Source organism: Macaca mulatta, chromosome 4 (genome assembly GCF_049350105.2).
Source record: "Macaca mulatta isolate MMU2019108-1 chromosome 4, T2T-MMU8v2.0, whole genome shotgun sequence".
Classification (NCBI taxonomy): Eukaryota; Metazoa; Chordata; class Mammalia; order Primates; family Cercopithecidae; genus Macaca; species Macaca mulatta.
Window position 1 is genome coordinate 151,794,566 of NC_133409.1, and position 14,333 is coordinate 151,808,898.

Sequence of the window (14,333 nt, forward strand, 5' to 3'; positions counted from 1 at the left end):
AAAATTCTTGACCCAGTAGCCCATGGATGGCCTGAGTGTGTCCAATCAGTGGCAGCAACAGCCTTGGTCACAGAGGAGAGCAGAAAATTAACCTTTGGGGAAACTTATCATTAGTTCTCCTCACCAAGTGAGAACAATTCCCAATCAGAAGGCAGGAAGGTGGCTACTGATTGGAGAATTTTTAAGTATGAAGCCACATTGTTAGAAAGAGATGTTCTAACCTTAACCACTGATGACTCAATTAATCCAGCTGCTTTCTTAACATGAAACCCCAACCCACAGACCCCTGAGCTTTGCTCAGAACACAGATGTTTAGATTTAATTCGTTATCAAACAAAAGTTAGAACTGATCTAAATGAAACGCCCTTTCAGACTGGGAAACACGTTTGTAGATGGTTCCTCCCAAGTAATCAAAGGAAAAAGGCATAACGAGTATTCAATGATAGATGGAGATACCCTCACAGAAAGAGTCTGAAAGGTTACCAAATGACGGGTCTGCACAAACATGTGAGTTGTTCACATTAAATTAGGCCTTAGGTCGGGCACGGTGGCTCATGCCTGTAATCCCAGGACTCTGGGAGGCCGAGGTGGACACATCACAAGGTCAGGAGATCAAGACCATCCTGGCTAACACAGTGAAACCCTGTCTCTCCTAAAAATACAAAAAAAAATTACCCAGGCATGGTATCGGGTGCCTGTAGTCCCAGCTACTCTGGAGGCTGAGGCAGGAGAACGGCGTGAACCTGGGAGGTGGAGCTTGCAGTGAGCCGAGATGGTGCCACTGCACTCCAGCCTGAACAACAGAGCGAAACTCCATCTCAATAAAAAAACAAAAACAAAAAACAAAAAAACAAATCAGGCCTTAAAATTTCTGTAAATCAAGAAGGAACAATCTATACAGACTCCAACTATGCCTTTGGAGTAGTCCATATTTCGGAAAAATTTGGACTGAGCGGGACCTCATTAACAGCAAAGGTCAAAATTTACTCCAAAGGGACCTAATAATACAAGTACTGGAAAATTTACAATTGCCAAAAGCAATAGCTGTAGTACATGTCCCAGGACATCAAAGGAATCCTCCATTTGAAGGCCAGGGAAATAATCTCACTGACCAAATAGCTAAGTAAGCTGCCTCTTCTCCAGCAGAACCCATTTTTCGACTAACCCCTTGTCTTCCATCTCCAGCTGCACTCCCTATCTTCTCTCAAGTAGATCAGAAAAAACTTTAAAAAATTAGGAGCTGAGGAAACTCAAAAGGAAAGTGGTTATTACCAGATGGAAGGAAAATGTTATCCAAACCTCTGATGAGGGAAATATTGTCACAGGTTCATCGAGGATCTCACTGGGGTCCTCAAACCATGTGTGATGTAGTCCTTAGGGTTTATAGGTGAGTAGGAATATACACACTCACCAAGCAAGTAGTGGAAGGTTGTATAGTGTGCAGGAAATCTCATAAGCAGACCCTAAAAAGACAACCTCCCAGAGGGAGAAATCCTGGGTTAAGGCCATTTCAAAGTGTCCAAGTGGACTATACTGAAATGCCCCCAATAGGCCACCTCAAGTATTTACTGGTAGTAGTAGATCATCTTACCCACCCATCTATCCACCCACTGGATAGAAGCCATCCCTTTTCCAAGTGCAACAGCCAGTAATGTGGTCAAAGCCCTCTTAGAACATATCATACCCAGGTTTGGAATAATAGAGAATATTGATTCAGATAATGGGACCCACTTTACCACACACATTATTAAAGGACTAATCCAAGTATTAGGGATAAAATGGGAATATCATACTTCCTGGCCTCCACCTTCATCAGGCAGAGTAGAAAGAATGAATCAAACTTTAAAGAAACATCTAACCAAACTAATTTTAGAAACTCGGCTACCATGGACAAAATGTCACCCCATTGCTTTACTAAGAATCCAAACTGCCCCTCAGAGGGATCTTGGCCCGTCTCCTTATGAAATGCTTTATGGGTAACCTTATCTAAACACTACTACTGACCTTCCTATGAACAAAACAAAAGATCAATTCCTTAGAAATTATGTATTTGGTCTGTCTTCCACTCTTTCTTCCCTCAGGACTCAAGGTCTCCTAGCACAGACTCCACCCCTTGAATTCCTGGCCCATGAGCATCAACCCAGAGATCATGTCCTTATCAAAGGCTGAAAAGAGGGAAAGCTTGAGCATACCTGGGAAGGATCCTATCTGGTGCTCACAACAACTGAAACAGCAGTTCAGACCACTGAGAAAGGGTGGACCCATTATACTCCAGTCAAGAAGGCGTCACCTTCTCCGGAGACATAGACTGTTATTCTGTCGACTCCCACCAGAGTAACGATAAAAAGAAAAACGTAATCTATGTCTCTTTTTCTTTTCTTTCCCTTAACTACCCCCATCTCATCATTAATGTAACTAGATCAAGTTTGCCCAAAATTATTACCTTTGATGCTTGTCTAGTCATGTCTTGTGGAAATTTACAGGACCAAAGACAGCTTACTGCCTCAGATAAATATCTTTGTCCCTCTTGGACTTCCTCAGATGGGAAAGATATAGTAAATTCTTGTAAAGATCATGATAACCCCAAAAATAGTAGTTGTATTAACTGGTGGGAATGGGACTCTTGTCCCCTTAAAACAGAGTCCCTATGCTATACTTGGTCTCATGTCCTGTGGAACACCAAAGGTCCAGGCCGGACTGCTCCCACCAGTCTTTGCCAGTCCTTAAAGTCATATATCCATTTTACAAAAGGGAATGCCTCTTCTCATTGTCCATATAACCAATGTAATCCGATTCAGCTTACTATTACTATTGCAACATCCCAAAACTCTTCCCCTTCATTAAATCTTATTTATGGCATATGGGCCAACATCACAGGAAAGGATCCGAGGGGAATTTTTGAAATCTGCTTCATTGCCCCTTCCACCTCTCTATCACATCTTCCTCAAACCATCACCCCACCTATACCCAGTGACAAAACCAAAGTAGCGATAGTAGAAGTAAAAGACCTGAGGCAAACTCTAGCCATTGAAACAGGGTCTCAGGATGCAAATACCTGGCTGGAATGGATTAAATATTCCATCCACAGTCAAAATAAGAATGATAGTTATGCTTGGGCACACAGCAGACCAGAGGCCCAAATTGTCCCCTTTCCATTCAAATGGTCTTGTAATAGACAAGAAAGGGACTGCATGGTAGCTCTGCTCCAAGACCCCACAGCCTGGGGCAATAAATCATGTCAAACACTTTCTCTGCTATTCCCTGAGGTCCAGTACCCTGCAGGTCAGCCCCCAAAGGCCATTCAGCCTCCATCTTCTGGGACCAAATTTACTTCGTGTCTCTCACAACAGGGAGAAAATGTGGCTTTCCTTGGAAACCTGACGGGATGCAGTGAGGTCAAGCACTTCCAAGAGCTAACCCATCAGTCTGCCCTTATCCATCCCCAAGCAGATGTATGGTGGCATTGTGGTGGACCTTTGTGGGATACTCTGCCAAATAAAAGTAGTGGTACTAGTGTTGTAATTCAATTGGCTAGCTCTTTCGCCCTGGCATTTCATTCACCAAAAAAAATTAACAAAAATGGCATTTTCGTTAAAATTAAAAAAAGGCATCATAGTACAAAAAGTGTTCCTGTGAGTCTTTTGATCCCAACATTTATACATATGCTACCGGAGCACCAGATGAATTTAACGCTTGAAACCAAATAACTGCAGGATTTAAGTCATTATTCAGGTGGGTGACTATCAATAAAAATGCAGATTGGATAGCGGGCACAGTGGCTCATGTCTGTAATCCCAGCACTTTAGGAGGCCAAGGCGGATGGATTACGAGGTCAGGAGTTTGAGACCAGCTTGACCAACATAGTGAAACCCTATCTCTACTAAAAATACAAAAATTAGCTGGGCATGGTGGCGTGCACCTGTAATCCCAGCTACTCAGGAAAGAGTTGCTTGAACCTGGGAGGCAGAGGTGGCAGTGAGCCAAGATCACACCACTGCACTCCAGCCTGGTTGACAGACTGAGACTCCATCTTGAAAAAAAAAAGTAGATTGGATAAATTATATTTACTACAATCAGCAATGATTCATTAATTGCACAAGGGATACTATGAGTGAATAGCTGTGCAACTAGGACCCACCAGTCAGATGACTTGGGAAAATAGAGTAGCACTAGACCTGATACTAGCAGAAAAAGGCAGAGTTTGTGTTATGATTGGAACTCAATGTTGTATTTTATCTGTAATAATACTGCCCCTGATGGAACTATAACAAAAGCACTACAAAGTCTTACTCCTTTATCAAATGAACTAGTTAAAAACTCTGGAATAAACGATCCTTTCACTAGCTTAATGGAAAGGTGGTTTGGTAAGTGGAAAGGACTCATGTCCTCAATTCTCACCTCACTGGCTCTCATAATCAGTGTACTTATCCTTGTAGAATTTTGTATTATACCTTGCATTCGTGGATTAGTGTAGAGGCTTATAGAAAAGGCTCTTACCAAAACCCCTTTCAATTCTCCTCCCCCTTACTCAGATAAGTTGTTCCTTCTAACTGACCGAGAAGAGCAACAAAGTCAAGACATGTTAAGGAGATTTGAAGAGGAAGAACTGTAAAATCAAGAGGGGGAAACTGTAAAGAATAAAAGTTCCTCTCTAAAGTTTTCCTTTTTAGTTTAGCATGATCAGTGTTAAGAAGATAGTTCCCCTTAAAAGCTTTCTTTCAGTTTCCCTCGCTCTTCATAGTAACAAATCTTCTAATTTACTAATGACTCTTTATTACACTCCAACTAGTTGTTACATACAGTAAAGAAACAAACACATTCTATGTTCTTGTACTTGAACCAAGGCCTAACTCCTAGTCTGCCTGGATCTGACCAGACATGCCCAGACATGTCCCAGCTTGCAGCCTATGCTGTTGCCTTATTTGGAAATATTACTGTCTTCCTGGTTTCCCATAAGTGACCCCCTCAATTCCTTTGTTCCCCATTGCACCTTTACCTTATTTAGGAAAGTTAACATTTTTAGCCAACTGGGATCAGTTTAGATTGTGTGGCCCAGCTCCAGCCAATGGAGACAGAACACAACAGTGGAAACAACTTGCATTAGGAATAAAAACCCCTGCCTTCCCTTGTTCTGGGTGCTCTCGTGGCAATCAGGCTTACGGGTAGCACCCTTCTGCAGAAGTAAAAATTGCCTTGCTGAGAAATCCTTTGTTCAAGTGCTCATTTTCTTTGTGACTTTGAGCTTTATTTCTAACAGACTCAAACAAAATCAGGAAAGAAAAGAGAAACATTACGACTGATATTGCAAAAATACAAAAGACCATCAGAGACTATTATGAATAATTCTGTACTGACAAACTGGAAAACCTGGAGGAAATGGATAAATTCCTGGAAACAAACAACCTACCAAGATTAAATTAGGAAGAATAGAAAACCTGAAGCCCTAACATCCATGATCCATTCTCACAGCGGGTCCGGTGGGCCCCTGACCACCCTGTGATTATTTCCTCACTGCTGGTTTGCATAATCGAAATAGACCTACTCAGCAACAGGCAAAATCCACAGATCAGTTCCTTTTTTTAACTTTTATTTTCAGTTCAGGGATACAAGTGCAGGCTGTTTTACAGGTAAACTTGCGTTGTGGGAGTTTGGTGCACAGATTATTTAATCACCCAGGTTTTAAGCCTAGTACCCATTAGTTATTTTCCCTGATCCTCTTCTTCCTCCCCCCCTCCACTTTCTGAAAGGCCCCAGTGTGTGCTATTCCCCTCTATGTCTCTATGCATTCTCATCATTTAGCTCCCACTTAGAAGTGAGAACATGCAGTATTTGGTTTTCTGTTTTTGCATTAGTTTGCTAAGGATAATGGCTTCCAGCTTCATCCATGTCTCTGCAAAGGACATGATCATGTTCCTTTGTCTGGCTGCATAGTATTCCATGGTATCTATGTATGACATTTTTTTATCCAGTCTATAAAACTGATGGACATTTAAGTTGATTCCATGTCTTTGCTATTGTGAATAGTGCTGCAATGAACATATGTGTGCCTATGTCTTTATAATAGAATGATGTATATTCCTTTGGGTATAATGTTATTTCTGTCTGTAGGTCTTCAAGAAATCATCACACTCTCTTCCACAATGGCTGACCTAATTTGCACTCCCACCAACAGTGTATAGGTATTCCTTTTCCTCTACAACTTTGCCAGCATCTGCTTTTTGACTTTTTCATAATGGGCATTCTGACTGGTGTGAAATGGCATCTCACTGTGGTTTTGATTTGCATTTCTCTAATGATCAGTGATGTTTAGCATTTTTTCATGTTTGTTGGCTGCATGTATGCCTTCTTTTGAGAAGTGTCTGTTCATATGCTTTGCCCACTTTTTAATGGGGTTGTTTTGTTTTTTCTTGTAAATTTGTTTAACTTCCTTATAGTTATTACACTTTTGTCAGATGCATAGTTTGCAAAAACTCTTCCCCCATTCTGTAGGTTGTTTACTCTGTTGATAGTTTCTTTTGTTGTGCAGAGCTCTTTAGTTGAATTAGATCCCATTTGACAATTTTTGCTTTTGTTGCACTTGCTTTTGGCATCTTTGTAGTGAAATCGTTGCCCATGCCAATGTCCTAAATGGTATTGCCTAGGTTGTGTTAGGGTTTTTACAGTTATGGATCTTAAATTTAAGTCTTTAATCCATTTTGAGGTGATTTTGGTATATGGTGTAAGAAAGGGGTTCAGTTTTCATCTTCTGCATATGGCTAGCCAGTTATCCCAGCACCATTTATGAATAGAGAATCCTTTCCCCATTGCTTGTTTTTGTCAGGTTTGTCAACGATCATAGTTGTAGGTGTGTGGTCTTCTTTCTGGGTTCTGTATTCTGTCCATTGGTCTTTATGTCTGTTTTTGTACCAGTACCATGCTATTTCGGTTACTGTAGACTTGAAATGTAGTTGAAATCAGGTAGCATACGCTGGACATGGTGGCTCACACCTGTAATCCCAGCACTTTGGGAGGCAGAGGCAGGTGGATCACGAGATCAGGAGTTTGAGACCAGTCTGGTCAACAAGGTGAAACCCCATCTCTACTAAAGATACAAAAAATTAGCTGGGTGTGGTGGCACATGCCTGTAATCCCAGCTACTTAGGAGGCTGAGAAAAGGAGAATCACTTGAACTCAGGAGGCAGAGGTTGCAGTGAGCCGAGATCTCACCATTGCATCCCAGCCTGGATGACAGGGTGAGACTCCGTCTCAAAAAAAAAAAAAAAATTAGGTAGTGTAATGCCTCCAGCTTTGTTCCTTGTGTTTAGGATTGCCTTGGCTATTCAGGCTCTTTTTTGGTTCCAGGTGAATTTTAAAATAGTTTTTTCTAGTTCTGTGAAGAATGTCAGTGGTAGTGGCCGGGCGTGGTGGCTCACACCTGTAATCCCAGCACTTTGGGAGTCTATTCCTTCACTAAACTATTACTGAGAGTTTTAAACATGAATAGATGTTGAATTTTATCAAAAGCCCTTTCTGCATCTACTGAGATAATCATGTGGTTTTTTTTGTCTTTAGTTCTGTTTGTATAATGAGGCACATTTATTAATTTACATATGTTGAGCAAATGTTGCATACTGGGGATGAAGTCTACTTGATTGTGGTGGATAAGCTTTTTGATGTGCTGCAGGACTCGGCTTGCCAGCATGTTGTCGAAGATTTTTGCATCGACGTTCATCAAGAATATTGGCTTGAAGTTTTCTTTTCTGTTGTTGTTGTATCTCTGCCACATTTTGGTATCAGGATGATGCTGGCCTAATAGAATGAGTTAGGGAGAAGTCTCTCCTCCTCATTTTTTTTTTTTTTTTTGGAATAGTTTCAGTAGTAATAGTACCAGCTCTTCTTTGTACATCTAATAGAATTTGTCTGTCATCATCTGGTCCTGGGTTTTTTTGGTTGGTAGGCTGTTTATTACTGCCTTAATTTCAGAACTCATTTTTAGTCTGTTCAGTGATTCAATTTCTTCCTGCTTCAGTCTTGGAGGTGGCAGGTGTATGTGTCTAGGAAATTGGTCTTTGTCTTCTAGATTTTCTAGTTTATTCGCATAGAGGTGTTCATAATATTTTCTGGTGGTTGCTTGAATTTCTGTGTGGTCAATGGTATTGTCCCTCTTACTGTTTCTAATTGTGTTTATTGACATCTTCTCTCTTTTCTTCTTTACTAGCCTAGCTAGGTGTCTATTGATTTTATTAATTAAAAAAAAAAAAAAAAAAACCTAGGCCAGGAGCGATGGCCTCACCCCTGTAATCCCAGCACTTTGGGAGGCTGAAGCAGGTAGATCACCTGAGGTCAGGAGTTCAAGACCAGCCTGACCAACATGGATAAACCCCATCTCTCTTAAAAATACAAAAAATTAACGAGGCATGGTGACATATGCCTATAATCCCAGCTACTTGAAAGATTGAGGCAGGAGAATCGCTTGAACCTGGGAGGTGGCGGTTGCAGTGAGCCGAGATCGCACTACTGCACTTCAGCCTGGGTAACAAGAGTGAAACTCCATCTCAAAACAAACAATCAAACAAAAAAAAAACTCCTGAATTCGTTGATCTTTTGAGTGGTTTTTCATGTCTCTGCCTCCTTCAGGAGACAATGCCTTTGTTAATTTTTTTTATTATGTCTTGTCTTCTGCTAGCTTTGGGATATGTTTGCTCTTTGTTCTCAAGTTCTTTTGGTTGTGATTTTAGGTTGTTAACTTGAAATCTTTCTAACTTTTTGATGTGGGCATTTAATGCTATCAATTTCTCTCTTAACACTGCCTTAGCTGTTTCCCAGAGATTCTGATACATTGTATCTTTGTTCTCATTATCTTCAAAGAACTTCCTGATTTGTGCCTTAATTTCATTATTGACCCAAAAGTCATTCAAGAACAGATTATTCAATTTCTATGTAATTTTATGGTTTAAGTGAATTTCTTAGTCTTTATTTTGAATTTGATTGCACTGTGGTCCAAGAGACTATTTGTTGTGATTTCAGTTCTTTTGCGTTTGCTGAGGTGTGTTTTACTTCCAATCGTGTGATCAATTTTAGAGTAAGTGCCATGTGGCAATGCAAAAAATGTGTATTCTGTTGCTTTGGGGTGAAGACTTCTGTAAATATTTATCAGGTCCATTTGATCCAGGGCTGAGTTTAGGTCCTGAATATCTTTGTTAATTTTCTGTCTTGATGATCTGTCTAATATTGTTAGTGGAGTATTAAAATCTCTCACTATTTTGAAGGTCTCTAGGAACCTACTTTATGAATCTGGGTGTTCCTGTGTTGGATGCATATATATTTCAGACAGTTAGATCTTCTTGTTGAATTGAACCGTTTACCATTATGTAATGCCCTTCTTTGTCTTTTTTGATCTTTGTTGGTTTAACACCTGTTTTGTCAGAAACAAGGGTTGCAACCCTGGCTTTTTTTTCTGCTTTCCATTTGCTCGGTAAATTTTCTTCCTTCTTTTTATTTTGAGACTATGTGTGTCATTGCATGTGAAATGGGTGTATTGAAGACAGCATACTGATAGACCTTGGTTCTTTATCCAGCTTGCCACTCCCTGTCTTTTAAATGGGGCATTTACCTCATTTACATTTAAGGTTAGTCTTGGTATGTATGAATTTGATCCTATCATCATGATGTTAGCTAGTTACTTTGCAGACTTGCTTATGTGGTTGCTTTATTGTGTCACTAGTCTGTGTACTTCACTGTGTTTTTGTAGTGGCTGGGAACTGTCTTTCCATGTTTAATGCTTCCTTCAGGAGTTCCTGTAATGCAGGTCTGGTAGTAATGAATTCCCTTGGCATTTGTTTGCCTGAACAGGATCTGATTTCTCCTTTGCTTATGAGGCTTAGTTTGGTTGAATATGAAATTCTGGGTTGGAAACTCTTTTCTTTAAGAGTGTTGAGTATTGGCCCTCAGTCTCTTCTGGCTTGTAGGATTTCCACTGAGAGATCCACTGTTAGTCTGATGGGCTTCCCTTTGTAGGTGATCTGGGCTTTCTCTCTGGCTACCCTTGACATTTTTTTCTTTCATTTTAACCTTGGAGCATCTGATGATTATTTGTCTTGGGGATAATGGATGATCTTCTCATGGAGCAACTTACTGGGATCCTCTGCATTTCTGAATTTGAATGTGGGCCTGTCTAGCTAGGTTGGGGAAGTTCTCATGGATGATATCCTGAAATGTTGTCCAAATTGGTTCCATTCTCCCCATCTCTTTCAGGTACACCAATCATTCATACATTCAGTTTCTTTACATAATTCCATGTTTTTCAGATGTTTTATTCATTCCTTTTCATTCTTTTTCTCTAGTATCATCTTCTTGTCTTATTTCAGAAAGCCAGTCTTCAAGCACTGAGATTCTTTTCTCCATTTGCTCTATTGTGCTATTAATACTTGTGAGTGCACTGTGAAATTCTTATAGCGTGTTTTTCAGCTCTGTCAGGTTGGTTATCAGATTCTTTTGCTGATTTCTTCTCACCTTTGTGGGCTTATCTACCCTAAATCTTTGAGGTTGCTGACCTTTGAGTGGGTTTTCTTTTCTCTTCTTTTGTTTTCTCTTTTAACAGTCTGACCACTTTTCTGTAGGGCTGTACAGTTTGCTGGGGGCCTGCTACAGTCCCTAGCTGCCTCAGATTTTCCAGTACCTGAAGGTATCACCAGTGAAGGCTATGTAACAGCAAAGATGGCGGTCTGCCCCTTCCTCTGGGAGGTCTGTTCCAGGCAAGTATAGACCTGTTGCCAGACTGAAGACACCTTTAGGAGATGCTGGAGACCCTGGTTGGGAGGTCTTGCCCAGTCAGGAGGAACAGGATCAGGATCTAGATGTTTACAAAAGGAGATGACACAGAAATGAACCATTGAGCTGGAAGCTAAGGCAGCCACCTGGGCCTTTCAGCTCCTCATGATTCTGAATCAACAAAGGGAGGAGTGACTGCACCGTCTGGGGTGATTAGTCCTGGTCATCATGGGGAATTGGTCTGCTACTACACAATAGCAGTAATAGGACTATGTCTGGAACAGGAGATCTTTTAGAGCATCTCTTAGTAATACTCTGCTCTGTAATTAAAGTCAATAAAAAACTACAACAACCCAAGTCAGGCAGGACTTCTAATGACCCATTCCCTTCAGAAATGAAGGTTTGAGTCACTCAAGCAGGAAAAGAAACCTGATCAGCTGACAGACTTGCTGAAAGCAATGGGAATATGGGATGATTAGTGAAAAACAGCAAAAGTATTTATAAATACTAGTTGTGGCCAGCACAGTGGCTCATGCCTGTAATCCCAGCATTTTGGGAGGCTGAGGCAGGTGGATTGCTTAAGTCCAGGAATGTGAGACCAACCTGACCAAAATGCTGAAACTCCATCTCTACTGAAAATAAATACAAAAAATTAGTCAGACTTGGTAGTGTGCTTGTAGTCCCAGCTACTTAGGAGATTGAGGTAGGAGGACCACTTGTGCCCAGGAGGTGGAGGTTGCAGTGAGCCGAGGTATTGCCACTGCACTCCAGCCTGGGCAACAGAACAAGACCCTGTCTCAAATAAATAAGTAAATAAGTAAATAAATAAATAAATAAATAACCAGGTGTAACCTTGTGAGCACTTACAGAAAAAAGGACGGTAAATATTATCAGCATTACTTCCTTATGTTTTTATAATGATATTTCTGTCTGTGTGTATGTATCCATACATGTTTTGAGAAAATACCTTTCTTTTAATCTTTTCCTGATCATTTTGTAATAAAACATAAGACGTGCTAACAATAGTTCCCTTTTATTAATGATGGTGTAACTTTTATTACACATGGTATTTAGGTTACAGTACATCAAAGAGAAGAGTGCATACCATGCATTCAGTTTGAATCTTTTTCTGAGGAAAGGGTTAGTGTGTTTTTAGTTGGATGCAAGCTAATTGTATCATCTTTGGCAAAAGTATGACTTTATACTTGTTTTTATTTGGAGACGAAGTAAAGTTTAAGAAAATGTTAATGGGTGCCAAGTTCACCAGCATGGACTGGGATGGTGGGTCTTAGGTGTCAATTTTACTAAACCATAGTACCTAGTTATTTAATCAAACACTAATTTATATGTTGCTATGATAGTGTTTTGCAGTTGGGATTAAAATCTGGTATCAACTGATTTTATGAAAAGGAAATTACCCTCAATAATCTGGGTGGGACTTTTTGAATCAGTTGAAGGCCTTTGGGCAAAATATGAGGCTTCCCAGAGGAGAAAAAGTTCTGCCTGAAGATGACAGTAGCAACTACAGTTTAGGTTTCCAGTCTGCCAGCCTGGTCTACAAATTTCAGACTGAAGCCTGCAACATTGTGATTTCCAGCCTGCCAGCCTGCCGAGGTGTAACTTGTGACATCAATAACATAAAATGAGGGGGGGGGAAAGACGTAAAGAAGCAGAGTTTCATACTGGCTTCCATTCAAGATTGTTATAACTGTATTGTTATATGCAATACCATGGTAATCACAAAGAAATAGACACAAAATATACACAAAAGAAAATGAGAAGGCAATGAAAACATATCACGAGAAAAAAATCGACTAAAAACAAAGGAAGGTTGGAATGAAGGAGATGAGGGACAAAACAGCTATAAGACTTGCATAAAACCAACATCACAATTACAAAACTAAATCCTTCCTTATCAGTAATTACTTTAAATGTAAACTCCCCAATCAGAATTCAGAGATTATCACAATGGATAGGATAAAAAGAATCTGCCTGGGCACGGTGGCTCGAACTTGTAATCCCAGCACTTTGGGAGGCCAAGGCGGGCGGATCACAAGGTCAGGAGTTCGAGACCAGCCTGGCCAACAAGATGAAACCCTGTCTCTACTAAAAATACAAAAAAATTAGCCGGGTGTAGTGGCAGGTGCCTGTAGTCTCAGTTACAAGGGAAGCTAAGGCAGGAGAATTGCTGGAACCAGGGAAGCAGAGGTTTCAGTGAGCCACGATCACACCACTGAACTCCAGCCTGGGCAACAGAGTGAGACTCCATCTCAAAAAAAAAAAAAAAAAAAAAAAGAATAAAAAAAATCTAACCATATGCTGGCTACAAGATTCTCACTTTGGATCTAACAACACACAGAAGTTGAAATTGGAAGGATAGAAAAGGATATTCATGAAAATACTAACTAAGAATTTTTTATGATCTCTTCATAGGATTCTATGTGTTGGTTGGGTGCAGATGATGGCCTGGGAGTGTTACATGGTTCAGGGATTGAAGTGGAAGGAACCAGATGCAGGCAGGATGGTTAATGGCAGTGCCCAGAACTGACACAAGCATACTTCTGCCATATTTTATTGGCTAATGCAGATATCAGATCTGCTTATGTTTAAGGAGTGGAGAGACCTTACCTCTTGATGAGGGAGTGGTGGGTCAAACTAAAGAAAAGCAAGTGTGATGGAAGATATTTTTGCAGCCGTCTTTGGAAAATATCTGCAATCTAAAACATCCTATCTGCCATAAAGGAAGAACAGCATCACGCCTGACCCCTCCAGTGTAAGTCCTGTGAATCTATGGTATCCTGGGGAAGGACCATGTCTTAGGAAGCAGGTGGGGAGTAAAAGCTCTAAATAAATCCCCATCTACAGCCACAATTTCACTTTATTTTGGTGAAATTTTATGTCATTTTTGATTAAGAGGGGGCTCACAAATCTCTCTTCAGGGATCTCTCCAGTGGCGGGGATGATATGCTTCCTCCTCCACAGTTCTACTTTACAGATAAGTGGATCTAGGTCTCAGTTTCAATTATTTAAAATACCAGAGACTTGGATGCATGCAGGTCACAAAAAGGTGAAAGAATACTCTCTGTCACTTTCCCTTTTCTCACTCACTACACTGTGAACAAGAACCTGCTCTACCTTGACCTTTTGAATGGGGAAGAGGATCACACTCCTGACTAACCTTCGAACTTCCAGAGATAAACCTGCTGCCCAAACAGCATCGTTCATTATAAACACCAAACCCTATACCGAGAGCTCTCCCTTCACCTACCATGGCAGGGACTGAATCCCATGGAAAGGCCCAGAGAAATCCTGGCTGAAAAGGTCCATTGTCATGTCCCTTCCAACAAAATGAAGCCATTGTATTCATCACAATATGGGGTATTGATAAGGATATAAAAATATAAAAATATAAGGGATAAAAAATAGAAAAACTATGGGTCTGTGGGTACACAGGGTGGCCTTACCTGTCAGTGAACTGGACTGGATGTTGTTCCTGGGGGTGGCCTTATGTATCTGCCACTGTCCTCCCCATATTACCCAGATGCCTGCATAACTGAGAGGCACTACCCTCCCGGTTTTCACTT

The 14,333-nt window shown here is 40.7% G+C and overlaps 1 long non-coding RNA gene across 1 annotated transcript in view; it reads right to left on the bottom strand.

The window, feature by feature from the left end:
• The window catches only part of LOC144340499 (uncharacterized), a 65,549-nt gene extending 52,330 nt beyond the window's left edge, over positions 1-13,219 (bottom strand). The window contains exon 1 of the long non-coding RNA XR_013416682.1: positions 7,415-13,219. This is a non-coding gene — a long non-coding RNA (uncharacterized LOC144340499). The remainder of the gene's footprint in view (positions 1-7,414) is intronic.
• Positions 13,220-14,333: the final 1,114 nt, after the last annotated feature.